The 12,407-nt window shown below is 39.3% G+C and overlaps 1 protein-coding gene across 2 annotated transcripts in view; it reads right to left on the minus strand.

The window, feature by feature from the left end:
- The window catches only part of LRRC2 (leucine rich repeat containing 2), a 76,929-nt gene extending 66,699 nt beyond the window's left edge, over nt 1–10,230 (minus strand). Inside the window, exon 1 of one of the 2 annotated variants that reach the window (XM_059492122.1) lies at nt 10,134–10,230. The gene's annotated coding sequence lies outside the window, so the exon portion shown is untranslated. Of the gene's footprint in view, nt 1–9,387; nt 9,532–10,133 lie in introns of those variants that run through there. The other variant, XM_059492123.1, reaches the window with a different exon arrangement.
- Nucleotides 10,231–12,407: the final 2,177 nt, after the last annotated feature.

The following is a 12,407-nucleotide window of genomic DNA, read 5'->3' on the forward strand; positions in this document are numbered from 1 at the left end:
GTTAGGAACTGATGTCAGCCAGAAAAAGAAACTCAAAGAATATAAACCTCTTCTGATATAAAATGCTGTAAAGCTGGTAACAATGGACAAAGAGAAAGCTTAGTTACTCATTCTTTAATGGCAACCTCTTTTCCAACCCTTCTTGACTGGGTGGACCGCAGAATGTGGACTGGAAGAGAAAACTCCCTCCCACAAGATCAGTTTCATGATCATCTGAGAAACCTGAATATGCGTAAGTTTTTGAAGCCTGATGAATGCATAACAAGAGTTCTGAGGGAAATGGCTGATGTAGTTGACAAGCCAATCTCCCTGATATCCAGAGAGTCATGGAAGTCAAGGGAAGTCCCTGGTGAGGGGAAAAGGGAAACACAGCATCCATCTTTTAAAAAGTTAGAAAGGAGAACCTTGGGCATTACCAAACTGTCAGCTTCACCTCTGTGCCTGGGAAGGTCCTGGAACAGATCATCCTACTAGCTATGCTGAGGCACAGAGAGACGAGGAAAATTATTTGGGATAGCCAACAGGGCTTCACTAAGGGCAACTCTTGCCTGACCAACCCAGTGGCCTTCTGTGATGGAGGGATCACAGCAGTGGACAAGGGAAAGGCAACAGATATCATTTATCTGGACTTCTGTAAAGCCTCTGACACAGACCCCCACAATGTCGTTTTCTCTAATTTGACATGGATTCAGCAGGTGGATTGTTTGATGGGAAAGGAATTGGCCTGACAGAGACGTCTAGAGGGTAGTGGTCAATAGCTCAGAGTCCTGATGGACATCACTGACAAGTGGTGTCCCACAGGAGTCTGTATTGGCCCCAGTACTAGTCAATATCTTCCTTTATGACATACACAAAAGGATTAAGTGCACTCTCAGCAAATTTGTAGAGGACACCAAGCTGAGCGGTGCTGTTATTACACCTGAAAGATGGGATGTCATCCAGAGGGACCTGGACAAGCTTGAGAAGTGGGCCTATGGGAATATCCCACTTATTTTTCCACTTTCCCACTTGGCACAAGTGCAACTTGCTGCACTAAGTGCAAGTGCAAGGAGACCAAGGGAGAGGTGCTGTACCTGGGTCAGGACAACCCCTTAAAACACAGGCTGGGGATGAGCAGATGCAGAGCAGCCCAGCCCAGAAGGGCTTGGGGGTGCTGGTGGGTGAGAGGCTGGGCATGAGCCAGCCATGGGCACTCCCAGCCCAGAGAGCCAAACGTGTCCTGGAGCGCATCAAAAGGAATGGTCAGCAGTTGAGGGAGAGGATTCTTCCCTTCTATTCCACTCTCATGAAGAGCCAGCCTGGAGTGCTGCATCCTCCTCTACGTTCCTCAGCACAGGAAAGACATGGACCTGTTGGAGCTAGTCTAGAGAAGGACGACCAGGAAGATTAAAGGGATGGAAAACCTCTCTTTTGAGAAAAGACTGGGAGAATTTGGATTATTTATCCTGGAGGAGGGAAGACTTTGGAGTAACTGTAACGGTCCAGTACCTGAAGGAAGGCTGCAAGAAAGATGGAGACAGCATGTAATGATAAGACAAGGGGGAATGGATTCAAACTGAAAGAGATGGTTTAGATTAGATATTCTAAAGATATTCTTTACTGTGACTGTGGTGAGGCACTGGAACATGCTGCCCAGAGAAGCCGTAGATTTCCTATCCCTGCTCAAGAGCAGGCTGGATGGGGGTCTGAGCAACCTAGTCCAGTGAAAGGCACCCCTGTCCTGGAACTGGATGATCTTTAAGGTCCTGTCCAACCCATCCATTCTCTGTGTGAAACACAGCATGACTTACAAGATGGTGTTCCTTACAGTGGTTCAGTACTAACATAGGGAACTAATTACCCACTAAATCTCTAATGCAAGTACACAAAAAAATCTTGATAAAAGAGGTGGAACTATACTTTCTTGCTGAGAGTTACTAGTGGGGATACAATCATCACAATATACTGGCTCTCATAAACTGTAGCTAGATTACCAACAGAGGAAAGTCAGTTATTTAAACTTTCTGTGAGGTTTTATTAGAGAACACATTTATTATACTGTTTATAAGCTTAGGGGGAAAAAATAAACAGTAGAAGAGAACCCTTTTTGACCATCTACTTATCAGTTAAAGAGCAATCCTCCCCTTCCTATGCGTTTTCAAGCTCATGTCTATAATTTTTCCGCAGATGCTACTGTGATCATTTTTTCAAAGCATTGTGTCCTTCAGCTGGAGCTATTTATTATCTGTCCTTATCTGTTATAATATTGAGGACAAAGGGGAAATTATTCTCCCCTCTGTATATTTCCCTTGCAACTTTGCAACTGTCCCTTTTCTCTTGCACCCCCTTTCACCTACATTTTCTCTTTCACTCCCTTCACATCCCTCTGTAGTACATAGCATACAAAGGAATAATTTATTCTGAGCTAGGAAAACACCCTCATGTCCTCTGGAAAATGCACGGCATGGACTAAAAAGAATTATGCATAGGTACATCCAGAGCAAAGGTACCTACCTTCTCACATTATTAGCCATCTCAGTAAGAAGGGCCCTCTCAAATACCAACAAGTATTGGCTCAAAACTGGTCAGAGACCAGTATCATTCTATTTACATAGTCTTCTGTATTTTAGGATGTTTATATAAAATGTTATCTTTGTTGTTCATAAAGCTGCACCTATTGCTTGTATATCTTTGCTAGCACTTGAAATGAGGCAAAAATAGTTCCTAACCTATCTGGAACTAACAGCTGATAGCAGCTGAGTCAAAACCCCATTAAAACAGTGTAATAAAAACAGCGACCTTATTCTCTATGGGAAGGTTCGTCTTTCTAAAACATATTCACTACTAATTTACAGGAACTGTTTACCTCATAAAATAAAATGTTCACCTCTGCTTACAGGAGAAAGAAAGCCAGTGACAAGGACTTCACCCTTCACAGTAACTGCAGACCAGCAGTCACTCTGCAGGGTCTAATTCATTTTAATAGACCAATTCATAGAAGTGTGTTTTGGTAGAAAGGCTGTTGCAGAAGCTGAATTGTTGTGAGACAGTGAAGTTGCAACTGGACACTTGACCTCTGTTGGAACTAGATGGCCTTAATCAACAGAGAGTCTGAATAGACTGTGAAAGCACTCCTTTTCCTTGACTCGTTTCTCACCTTCCTGTCTCACAGGTTAAGTCAACCGTTCTTTATTGAGACACTGATTTATTAAACACTAGGTTGGAAAAGTTCATTTTATCCACATATTGCTTTTATCCACATATAGCTTTTACCCACATGTTGCACTAAGCGGCAAGGTATTGTGGGGTTTTCTTCTACTGTAAGACCAAGCAGAGGACAAACTTGGGTGGGAGATGAGAGCTGTCCATCATAACACCTCAGAATTAATCTCTTCAGAAGGAGCAAAGCCACAAATCCTGATCAGATTACAGGGTGACTAAGGCTTTAGAAATATGTATCAGGACAAATGTGAAATGCTTTTTGACATCTACAGCTCTGAAAAGGTCACCTAGCAATCTTCACAGGGCTGTTGCTTTATCCTATATCCTTGTCTAGAAAATGGGCATAAAGTATCAAGCATGATGGCAGAATATGTATTTGCCAAAATTCAGACACCGTCATTTTCCTAATGATGAGATATTGCCCAGGAAGGAAAACTGGCTAAAGCTATGATTAACTGATACTAACTATAGATTCTTCAGGATACCTACTTATGCATGGCAAGAATTTATCACAGAAGAAGCAACTACTAATAATGATTTTGATTTCTAAAAATACATATTCAAATTCATACACAGTAGTTTCTTTCTTCCAACATCAGATTAGGCTTGTAGAGGAAAACTTAAAACTATCATCTATTATTCACAGGTGGTAAATTACATTTGGATAGAGAAAAATCTCAATCATACCCTTCTTTCTAACTTCTTAGCTTCAACTAGGAACACAACTATTTTTCCTCCCATACTTAGGCTATTCACAGGGAATCACTGTTATCATTTTGTTCATTGTCAGAAACCACAGTAAAGTTAGACAGGACCTCTAGAGGTCACCTTGTCTGACTGCTCTGCTCAAAGCAGCACCCCTCCTCTTCCAATTTACCCATCATTTTTTAATTCAGCACTGCTTCTTTCTCATCCCATACTTACACATGATCATTAAGGACAAGCTTTTGTCATGCTTGTGAGGATTACCTCACCCACTCATATGGCAGCAAGTGAAAAGCAAAAAAACTATTTCTTACCCAAGAAACAGGCACCCTTGCTTTCATTAAGGACAAGTCCTGTCCACAAAAGCAGTCATGACCTGCATTTGCAAGATCTTGCTTCATAACTACACTGAGTTTGCCACTTAAAGTCATCTTGACTTAAGTAACATCTATGTCTAAATCATGCTGCAGATCATCAGCACACCTTTCTTAGATGAAGCATGGTTCTAATATTTATCGGTCTTTTGAGTTATTAGTGAGACAGGCGACAAAACAAGGCTATTCAGAAACATATGATAATTAACCTACAGCACTTTCCAGGGGAAGAGGGATTCAGGAACACATAAAGAAGGCAATGTCATTTACAAGAGAATTATATATGAAGAAACGAGTTCTCTGTGCATATCTATGGAAGCAAATAATCTTATCCCTAGCCATTTACACCTCCCAAGAGGTTATCTGCAAGACCTTAATCTTAATCTGCAAGACCTTAATGCAGATAAATAATGTCATCATTCCAGGGTTCTGTGCCTTCACTAGAACACATTACCAAGCCCCTCCCCTACAAAGAAATTCTCTCTGACTCTTCCTATTGCAGGCCCCATCTCAACATGAAGACCCATTTTCTTATCAAGTGAATTTAATAATCTGCCACTTCTCCAGGCCAGCTGAGGTGAGACGGAGTACTTGTCTGTAAGAGCATTCTTTTTCTGCCAGCATTTGGGTTTGGGTGCCCCATTACTGTGAGCTATCCCTACACACATAGAGCAGAAAAACTGCCTTTCCAGACACTTATGTGCAATTTCTGTTCTTAGAAAAAAGAGAACACCTTTCCTTAATCTTTATTCATTTAAATGTATTTAGAAATAGGGCTATTAAAATCAAACACAGTCCTCATGTGTATAATGATATTGAGCATTTGGAGCATTTGGATGCTCTTAAGTATTTGGAAGATTAACTGGCAAAATACTACAATATTAGGGATGATACTCATCATATGTTTTTATTTAAATGATATAATACTAATACCAAATATTATTGCTAGTAAAAGCATCTGCCTAAGTATCTGCATGGATTTTTTTTTTTATTTTATCATTTATATTATCATTTATTTTATTTTATTGTATAAATTCACCTAAAAGTAGGCAGACTGGTCTCTAGCATCTATTTCAGAGATTCTTTTTTAAATAGTAGGAGTACTCAGAAGCCATGAAACAGACTCTCTTCAGCAAGAAGTTGAAAATATATAGGTTGGAAAAGAAGATAACTACCTTGTAATGTCCATAGTCTGTATTATTTTTTATTTATTGTTATTCATGTTGTTGTTACAAATATACACATACTTCATATGTCAACTCTTCAGTAAAACTGGAGAGGTTTAGTGCTGTGCCCGAAATGCCCTTGCTCCCTTCAGCTATTGGTATCTCCAACTCTTGTTTGCAGGTACGCCACAGATGCTACCACAGCCATCCTTGATAGGTGCAGTGATCTCTGACCACTTGTGTTTGTTTCCACTTTACCTCTGAACCCTGAGCAGGCATTTGATGACTGCTCAGGGTTTTTTCCTTTTTCTTTTTACTTTTTTTCCCTTCTTGGCTTAAGGGGGGAAATAATGGGGGAAATTTATGATTTTCAATACCTCTAGAAGTGTCACCAACCTGAGTATGGAGGACCACTGAAGGCAACTATGTTTCAAAATTAGGACGCCTTTTGGGAGCTCCTGGTGTTTAATGCTGAAGGAGTTTCATCTCCATCACCAGCACTTCTTGCACCACAAGGTGCCACGGACTACCCAATCTTCAAAATAATGTTTAAGGATAATAAATGAGCTAAAATCAACACTGAATTCTGGATGGAAGGCCTTCCACAGATAAAAAGTGCTTTTCAAATCAGCAACTTCATTGAAAGAACAGTTTTCAGCCTTTCTGCTCTTATCTCAGCATCTGACATAGATCAATCAATTCATAAATACCTTGAGAAGCATACTAAAAAAAAAAAAACAAAAGACAAGGCAAGGTCTTCTTTAAAAAGAAAAGTAGAGGAGCACAAGAGAAGTATTCTTAGATATGATGACTCTGTGGTCTGCCAAGATTAACTGTACCAAACTCTTCTACAGCTCCTCCCTGTTTACCAGTATTATCTGTCTTCTCTGCAGTGGGTAGAATACAGCCAGTGATAAGTCAAAATTGCATTGGCTTTATTACAGTAGAGTTTCAAGTTCTCTGAACATAGCTGGGATTAGTGTTAATGCTGGCCAACTTGTCTGTGCACACTATTCTGTAGAACAAGACCTGAGTCTTGAGTCTGAAAGAGTCCAACATAGTTTTGGGACTACAGATACAGCCAGTATTAGTCTCTGTTAACAGCTCTCCTAATTTCACATGGCACCTAAAGCACAGCTCTGTGTATACTATCCTCTGCTGTTTTACGTGAGTTATTAAATTATTAATGGTTTGGTTTCTTCAATTTGCTTAACAACCTGGCTCACTTGGGTCTTTTTTATTTCAGATAATCACTGTGGGAGATCTGCTGCACTCTAATGAGTATTACTGGCAGGATTACATGGGAGAAAATATGAGTGAAATATTTCCTATCAATGCTGCAAATAATTTCTTAGGAAATAAGCTCACTCACACTGTGCTTTGGAATCATCAAGTCATTTATCTCTCAAGTTTTTAAATAATTCAGAGGAAACCTGACATTTGGATAGCAACTGAACACATTTTTTATGTTATCAGGAAAAGATTAAATTAGAGGAACATGCTGTGATTGAAAGAGCAACAGAAATTGTGGCAATGTTCACCCTATACAACTATATTTTGCTAACTGAGCACAGCTTGTAAGTGGGGTAGTGCTTCTCTGTGATGCTTGAGGAGTGGGAGAGGACTGCAAAGTGGGAACTTGCTCTTCCCTACCTTGTTTTGCTTCTAGTAACAATCTCTTATTGTTCTACACCAGCAGGGAATTATCCTTCCTGCTAATCTGGTTTGTTTAGCTGTCACCAGTCTTGCCAAAAGTGCAGATTTGACAGTGAGAGTTTGAGGTGTGGGATCCAAGATAGACTGTGTTTCAGAGCACATATGCATGCATGCATGTGATTGCTGGGTCCTGGGGAATATGTGGGCAGGGCAACGTGGTGGATCACAGTGGGTGTCCCCCTGAAGGCCTGGGTCCCCAGAGATCCAATAAATGCAGCTACAGCGCAGAATAAATACAAGAGGAAAGGGACAATCTGCTGCAAGGCTGGAGAAGGCAGTCCTGACACCTGGACATGAGCCCAGATGTTTTGGGAGTTTGAAATGTTCCTTCCTGCTCTCTCAAGAGTACAGTCTCAGCCAGCTGGCTCCTACATAAACAAACACAGACACTGACACTTTCAAGCTATTAATTAGTCCAACTTTCAGTGTAGTTAATTTCCGAAATTAGTGTCTTTCTGTATCATGGAGCTTAATCATGAATGCTTTGATGAATTAAGGTCTTTTTTTAGTTTTCTTCTTTAGCTACTTCGTGGAAGAGACATTTATGAATAGGATCTGACATTAGCCTCTTTCATACACAAATAAATAATGTTTGCATTGTTTACACTCCCCAGCTAAGACAAAACATATCTTTTTATTAACCTACTCATTATAACTCAGGTAAAAATAACTATGAACACTATAAAATTAAAAACAGATATGCAAGAGCTGAACTTGGTTTCCACATATTTTTATGTGCATTTTTTTTTTTGTCCAGTACTGCAGCATAATGCTTTACTGACAGTTTTCATTAATCAGTTCCTATTTTAGATGTAAATTAAACAGTCTCACAAACAAGAGTCCTCTTTATCACTGCAGTCTTCGCATCTTGATTTTTAGACAATTTTTCACAGGGTTATTCATTAATTAGGTCTTTAATTATGGATTAATTAGCAGCTGAATTACAATATTCCTTATACTTTCTCAACTCTTGTAACACTAATATGTTTGCCATCAAGCATGATAGATGTTACATATGCAAGGGGATTTATTACAGATGTATTCCCCTAGCACTTCAGTGAGCTGACTAATTATTCTTCCATTGACAATGAAGCTAATGAAACACTGGACTGATGTCTCTGACAAAAATCCATTCTTTTTATTTTTTTTTCCTGGATATTGCTGAGGAGAGGTCTAATTCTCTTAAGACTGAGAGAGGGATGATGTATTTGAAATGGGCATGTATTTTGAGGTTGTTTCTTATCAAAGGAAAAACAGCTCAAAAGTGTATTATGTATTGGTGAAGGTGTTGAATCTATGCATGTAGCTGTAGCCAGCAGGTGTAAACAATTGTCTTGGATTGTATACAACAGAATCCTGGGAAACTGAAAACATGTTTTAAGAACTGATTAGAGAGATCCCCCTTAACTTCTCATACATAGACCCATGGCAAATAAATTTGCATTCTTTGTCACTGAATAAAACACTGAGGCTTTCATATACTATTAGATTATCTTAATTTAACCATACCATTACACTCTCAGGTTTCTAAAACTTGTTTCACATCCATTGTGGTTTTTAACACAGTGTTTTTATAAGACAAATAAGACAAATAAGACTTCTTATTTGTCTTAAGGTTCGTGAACAATTCCCGAGAATTGCGGCTACTCTTTCATACCTTTCATGTACTCTTAGAGGGTGCAGCCTCTGACACTATCTCTGTGAATGACAACATCATAAATGTTATTCTAGACTCTCTGTCCTAACTGACACTAATTAAAAACTCTCAAAATATATAATTTTCTTTTTCTCCCTGGGGGGGGGGGGGGGGGGGGGCTTTTTAAATGTATTGATCCAAGAATTCAGTCCTGTCACCTGCCTCTACTACAGAAGGAAAACAAAAACCTATGTCTGACCTACAGCAGTCCTATTTCCAGTGTCAGAGACAAGATCATTACCTGTATAAAGAGTAAAACAGTCATAGACAATTGCAAAAATGTTAAATTTTGTGATTTAAGATGGTAGTTTATATAGATAAGCTAGAGATGATACTGCTTTCAACTACGCCCGCAGTCAACTTATTTTAGCTCTAATGGCCTAAACCCCACCACTCAGTCATGAGGTGGCATCTGTATTTTATCAGTTCCCTCACCCCAGCTGTCTCTTTAGTCTTTCCCTCATCTGTGGAGAGGAGACACAGGTGACATTGACAGCTGGACATCTTTGGAATAATTCTCCACTTTTACCTTCTATCTGAGGAGAGCCAAGTGGGTGAAACTCTTTGGTATGATCTACCTCTTTGCTTAATGAGCATTATCATCCATCCATGATCCTTGAAACTGTGCTCAATTAACTGCTGTTCAGAGGAAGAGAGCTGGTCAGTACCTCTTAACCTACAGAAAATAATATGTCAATGATAGCACATGAATGCTTGTGGTAGCAACAACAGCAATAATGACAATATTTGACTTTAAATGATAGGCTGTGTTCTCAAAAGATGTAGCGGGCTGTATTTCCTATGCCAGTTAGATTAACTGTAAGTAGCCTTCAGAAACTGAAGTTCTATAACTCTTTTTAAATTCCACTGTAAATTCTGACAGACAGTAAAGATAAATGACTGACCTCTCAAACCATTTTTTTTCTTGAAAATCATTCTCACACCAGCATATGTCCTTGAGATGAAATAGCAATGGTTTATTATAACTGAGTCACAGAGTAGAACTTGAAAGGTTTCCTAAATTATAAAGTTTGGATTTGTCACAAGCATAAATCTATTTATAGGAACTATGCAGGGGGTGTATGTCACTCTCTTTAAAGATACCCACCAAACATACTGCTCTCTGTTTCAACTGCTTTTCCCATATACATTAGTTTTCAAAGATCCGCAGCCAAACCAGAGCAACCTGATAGCTACTTCCCACTTTTCCTGCCATTTTCCACCTTGACCCCACACATCTGAAGAAACACAATAATCAGCAAAACTGTCACTTACCTACTACTAAAGAACACAAGTGTCCAGAGCTCCTGAGTGTGCTGTGCAGTTATTCAACGTGGGACACTGAGGTTGTTTATAGCATAGCACAGCTCATGGCCAGCCAGATCTGTCTGAACCCTGCAGCGTGACTAGCCTTCCAGATGTACTAATATGCTATATTTGTAACGTGATAACATGATCTGTGGCCTTACAGCAGAGACACAGGCAGGATAAAGTGTCTGCACTGCATGAGTCAACACAGGATGGAAACAACAGTGCTAGGACAGCATCTCATTTGCTTCAAGGGAAGTGTGACAGAGCTAATATTACTCATATTCATGTATATTTGTCAGAAAAGGGCAAGGAGAATAAAAGAAAAATGCATATACAGTCTGAATTCCTCTAGTATGCCTTTTCCTTATTCCTCTAGCTACCTTTTCCTTTCCATGTCCATTCGATTCTCAAATAAATATACACATGGGTACACAGACTATTACCATGCAGTTTGCATGACTGATTGATTTACAGCAAAATCTGCTTTTTCTTGCTGATGGTTGCCCACCTTTTTTAGGACAACGCTTGTCACTTGTATTCCTGCTTATTGTTAGTGGGCCAGAAGGGCAGGGCTGTGGGCAGCCAGAGATCATCTTGCAGCAGGATCAGCATTGCCAGGGCAGGGGCTGATGAGATCAAGGAGCTGATGTGAGCCATGGGCAAAAGGAATAGGTCCTGGGGATGCAAGAGGGAAGATGGACATGGACACAGAAGCCCATCAGGACCTTCATGGCCCTTCCTGACATTTCAGCATGAATGTTTGACATTTTCTGATTGTACCTTTAATGAAATAAGCCCATTCATTTCCAATTAGAAAATGATGGGAGGGAGGGAGGGAGGGAGGGAGGGAGGAAGGAAGGAAGGAAGGAAGGAAGGTTATTTAAAAAGAAAACAAAGGCTTTCATCAGAAATATTTTCAAAAACTGCTTTAATTTTTTTTTCTTTGAAATTCAGCTTTTCAATTTAAATAGTTTCATATTTTTAAGTTTGTTTTTTTTTTTAACCAAGCTTTTTCAACAATTTCTGCTCATTTTTCATCCCTGCCAGTAACAATAACCATTAACTAAAGCATCTGGGTTTGGCTTAAGCTTCAGATACTAGATTTACATTGCTCTGCTTTCAGTGACCTTGCTGAAATCACATCTATTGGGATGGGAAAGTCATGATCTGTGAGCTTAAATGTTCAATTTTTTCAAGTCTGAACGAGATAGTATCAGGATTCACTTTGATCTTTTTTGATGCAGTGTGTTTCAAGGTATGGTGACATGCCTGAAGGATCCTGCATCACATATCCTCGCTCTTCAGTCATATTAGTCTTCACAAATATCAGTAAAAAATAGTATGATCACCACATCCAATTTTTCTAATAAATTTTTATTTTCTGATAAAACTACCCACCAATTTGCATAGTTTTTGCCATATGTCTGTATGGATTTCCTGCAGTAGTGAGCATTATCAGACTTCAGCTGCAAGAGCTGATGAAGAAATCAGTGAGGGAGACAATACTTTGGAGCAGGAAAAGTGCATCCCTTCTATATTCAGTAGCATGGTGTGTAATTCTCCTTTTGCGCACACTGCCTCAGAAAATATGGGGCTATATTTTGTTTAGAATGTGAAAACATTAAATAATAATTAATTAGCAATTATATTAAGAAAATGCTGACCTCCATCTCACTCTTTCAGGATCCATCCCTTGCTGTACAGGTGCTGATTTTGGCAAAAGAAGGTAAGAATGTTCTTTAAGTGTTTAAATACTGAAATGTGTTTCAGTAACAGAAAACTGAGCTTGCAGTTAATTCCCTGGCCTTAGCCAAGTATTCATAGATCAGCTAACCTTCCAACTACAATCATAGCTTACCCATGACAGGGAGAGGCTTGAGATATTTGCTGGAAAGGGAATGAGAAAAGAGATCAGCTCATGAAGTAGTCATCACCTATATTAAAAAAAAAAAAAAAAATAAAAAGAGGCTATCCTATTAAAGAAAATGCACTAAGGATGGAAAAATAACTGAGGAATGGTATGAAAGATTTAGAGGAGTATTAAAAAGTGACTGACTGAGAAGAGAGAGAGAGGGGAGAGAGGGATAGAATCTATAATATTGTTTAGTTGTGGATCTCAGTGTACTTGACAAAAAATATGAAGGAAAAGGAAAACTGTAAGTTAGTACATAAATGCTGGCATAGAATGAAAATAGCACAAGCAAGGGAGTAGTAGAGACAGCCCACTGCTCTGCCAGT

The sequence above is a fragment of the Ammospiza nelsoni genome, chromosome Z (assembly GCF_027579445.1).
Source record: "Ammospiza nelsoni isolate bAmmNel1 chromosome Z, bAmmNel1.pri, whole genome shotgun sequence".
Taxonomy (NCBI): Eukaryota; Metazoa; Chordata; class Aves; order Passeriformes; family Passerellidae; genus Ammospiza; species Ammospiza nelsoni.